Here is a 4368-nt window from a genome sequence, read left to right as displayed (position 1 = left end):
ACCTTTTTTTATTTAGCAGTCAATAAAAAGACCTACACAGGCTAAGAAAGATGTAGAAGAGGACAGTTTGACAGTTTAACAAAGTAATGTGCAAGTGGGAAGGGAGAGATTATGAGCAGAACTACAAGTTTCTGTTCAGAATTAGTTCTATTGCATTACTAGCATCAAAAATCTTGACTCTGGGAATGGGTAGTTAAGAAGTCTTAAGCCACGTAAGGAATCTGATAAATAATATCTTGAATCTGGCTGCCTCCTTATGGAAAGTTGAGAGCACAAGTCGATAACAAAGATTTTAATTGTACAAAAAAAAAAAATCATGGTTTTCCCACTGTTTCCTTTAATGGTTGCCTGCATTCCTCTCTCTCTACCCACACCTAATCAATTCTGGTATGTGTTAGTGGGTTCACAACAGTGTTTATGAGGTTTTTTGCATTCCTTGTCTTTAACAACTTTCTGCTAATTCTTACAGGGTTATGTAAACCCCTTTGTCCTCTCACTACCTCTCATAACTCCAGTTAGTCCCTTGAATTATTGGCTGTCCTGAGTGCTGCAGGGATTCACGGCTGCTCGCTGGGTGAGTGTATTTTTGACTTTTCCTACATTTATTTGTCCTACAATCTTGAGCTCTGCCCCTATAGGGTAATTCCACGTTACTGCTTTCTTTCTTTTCCAGTTTCGCTCCTGTGAAAGGCTGTCTAACATCTAATGAGAATGATTTATTTTAAAATATCATTTATAAACTTTGGGAACCATATTCATCCTGGGTGTGAGTGGTGTAACATGAGGTTTACATGAAGACAAAAATGGGTGCATGATGTGTGGGTTTTGGATCAGATTTTGTTAGGTAAAAAATTGTATACAATAGAGAAACAAATGTATGACTCACAGAGATTACCAAATAATGATGAAACTGTGCAGAATACTGCATTAGAATTTGTATTGCACATAGTATTTTCCTGCAAAGACAGGCAGAAGTAGTAGATTTTCTCCTGAAAAACTGAACTATTTCAAGCTGTTGTCTTCTGTGGTAGCTCTAGTAGCTCACTTACGGTAATTCGGTTACTTCTTCGGTATTTCTCAGTCATCTGAGTATAGATTATTGAAAACATCATCCATCACAACTCACTTCAGTGCTAGTTTACTACTAGCTGTGAAAGGCAAAACAAGTTTATTCACACGGGATTTTAGTATCAGCATCTGTACCTAAAGGAAAAGTGGTAATGAATTTGTTTCATTGTTAGCAGTGTGATGTGATGTGATGACACGGCACTGATGGAACAAGTATTATTTTAGAGATGTAAGCTACCTACCGTACCAGACTGCTCGTTTCAGCACATCTGGCTCATTCCACTACCACTACACATGCTAAGCTTTTAGTGAAGCTCATGTGGTTTCCATGCGAAGACATCAAGTTAATGGGCCTCATCACTTTGTAAAGAGCCTTCACTTTTGTGGAGACTTTGGCTGAGCACTTCCTTTGCAAATAGAAATCTCAAACAATACCTTTGTGGGTAGCAAAAAGAAAGAGCTCAGTGTGGATCAGGAATACGTCTTGTCTTCTACCTGTCTAAACATCAAGTATACACTTGTATACTCTCCATCTGTAATTGGCACAGATTTATCACCAACTCAAGAACCCTTCTTAACTACAGACTCTCAGCCTAGACCCATAACTTTTGTGTTGCTCAATCTAAGATGAGACCTATTCAGTCCTAGTGCTGCTTGGTGTTACTAAATATGCCATTTCCCAGTCAACAAGCCATGAACACAACTAATTAAAAAACTGCAGCAGGTGTGTTTAGTTGCAGCGAACTCTGAGCCATTCCCAGAATGATCCTCTGTGTTGCAGTATAGGGTTGCTGTTAGAGCATCATTTGGTATGTCTATTAATTGCAATGCCTTATTGTGTAATTGCCCGTCAAGTGTTGACTACCTCAGAGAGTGTTTTCCACGTTAATTTCAGTGGATGTCCTTTCTGGCCCTCAGTCAACATTAAGAGGGGGTGCAGCCCAGAATGTATCCAATCCCTAATGATTAGTTTGCAGGAATGGATCTAAATGTAATGAAACCTTGTCAGAAACTAAGCATGTGCAAAATAGTTTTCTTAATTGTTTTATTTCAATGTACTTTAACTTTTTTTATACAGAGAAGTGCTAATTAATTGATGTTCTTTTAGATACAGGTGCAACCCGGATCTCTATACTTGTGAACATCACAGGTGCTTTCCACTCCATAAATATGCAAATGCTTCTGTCATCTTAGGTAGGTCATCAAAAATTATCAGCAACAAACTCCAAAAAGTCAGAGACCTCTTGAACAAAACATTTGATGCTCTGGCGATCTCCTGCCAGCGTAGTGGAGGTAGAGAAGCTGTGGTGAGCCATCATGGTCTCCCAGGAGCAAAGAGAAACCAAGTGGAATTAGAAAATCTTGTAAGCTGCAATGCTAAACAATTCATGAGATTGCGTGTTACGGAATCCCTTCAACAGCTGAATGGAGACACTGCTGTTGACTTGGCCATAAAATGGACAGTTAAAAATATTTTCCCAAAAACTACCACTCAGAGAAACTGCAAAGTCATCATTGTTGTTTCTGCTGGAGAATCCAGTGAAGTCCAGTTAAAAGTGTAATTTGTTTTTCCATTGCCATTTTCTAGGGGTATTTGTTTGTATTTTGGTTTTGTTTTGTTTTGTTTTTTAATTCATGAACAGAAACTGCTGACCCTGTAACATGTTAATAAAAAGATCTCAGAGAAGGCTTTTCATGGCACAAGCCACAAAGAGGTGTGAAGAATGTATAAATGGGAGAAAAACTCTTTAATGTCTACTGCCCAGCAGATTATTGATAGAATAAGTTAAGTAGAAATAACATACTGTAGCTGACCCAGCACCTTAGCTCTCTACTGGACAGCAAATTGATATTGAATAGAAATATTTTTTTAATTAAAAAAAAAGTTTACTCTCTAGGCAAACATTAATAATTTAACTGTTGCTCTGCTAAACATTGCTTCCCATGGGTATAAATAATTTGTGGTAGAAATGTTGTGTGTGCAGATAAAAAAAATTGCTTTTTAATCTATCATCAGGAAGATGATAATTTTGAGAAAGAGAGCAATTTGAGCGATGTAATAACAAGTAATGGAGAAATGCGCACTTGTTATGGCTCAAGCTTAAGTGTATCAATGTTATGAACAATATAAAATCAAAACCTTTGAAAGTGAGTTCAAATTCTAATGATACATTTGGTGGTAAAGTTCATTTCTTTGTTCTGTTTTCTTGACAGGCTCTTTCAACAGTCACCAAACAGAAAAATGTTAATGAGAGGCACAGCACAGCCTCCAGCAACCCGACCTCTAGCCAACAGACTCAAGGCTTTCATGAGTCCAGATATTGATCTTTTTGATTTGACACATACTTTGAGTTTTATATTGGCGCTGTTCTTTTCATACTAGGGCCCTTCATGGTAAACTACGTTTATTTCTGATGGGAGAAAATGGAACAGGAAACATAAAGGCCCATTAAGACTGTGGGCAAAGCGGGCAGTTGCCTGTGGTGGGAAATGGCTGTCATGTGCCAAGCAGCCCCATTGCCTGTGGCACAGGAGACAGGCTCCGTTCTGTCAGCACCAACTGCTGACTTGTCCCAACTTCGGCCACTGCCAAGAATGGGGAGCAGGGTGTTTGGAGCAGCTTTTAACTCTGTTGAGGCCACCTCTCCCAGCAGCAGCTGATGGTATCTTCAACCCCTCTCTTTGGCAGCGGGCAGAGAAAGCCATGCTCCTCTCCTTTCTCTCTCTGCCCCCACAACATCAGCAAACCTTCATCCTTCATCCCAGGAGCTGCAAGACCTTTGCTAGTCATCAGGACTATTGAATCACTGCAGTGGAAAAACATAAAAAGAGACACAAATACCAAACAGTGAAGTTCAAGTGGACTTTATTGTAGTTATTAGAATGTACAGGGACATTAGTGCACATCTCATTTCTCAGATTCAGTGTAGGAGCAGTCAGACACTGAAGTACCTGTACCAGCTCTTTGCTTTTTGCACATTGAAAATGCGTAATGTGGGACATGTTTAAATAATTTTTTGAAAGAGCCTTGAAGAACAATGCAGTCACAACCAGGCTAAACAATTTCTTCATAGGCTGCTTGGTATTTCAAGGAAATGCTACAGATACCAAACATCTTTAATAAAGAAAGTGATTAAGAAGTGCTAACAGGGTGGTAGGATACAGATAACAGATTTTATCATTGCCTTTATAGTCTTTAAAGTCCATTCTATTCCATGATCTGGAAACAGTCCTTGAAAACTTCATTATAACACTATTTCTTTATTACAAATATTTACATACTATATATTAGCACAATTT

This window comes from Nesoenas mayeri (genome assembly GCF_963082525.1).
Source record: "Nesoenas mayeri genome assembly, chromosome: 2".
Classification (NCBI taxonomy): Eukaryota; Metazoa; Chordata; class Aves; order Columbiformes; family Columbidae; genus Nesoenas; species Nesoenas mayeri.
The sequence above is the reverse complement of the archived record's forward strand: the minus strand, read 5'-3'. Positions refer to the sequence as shown.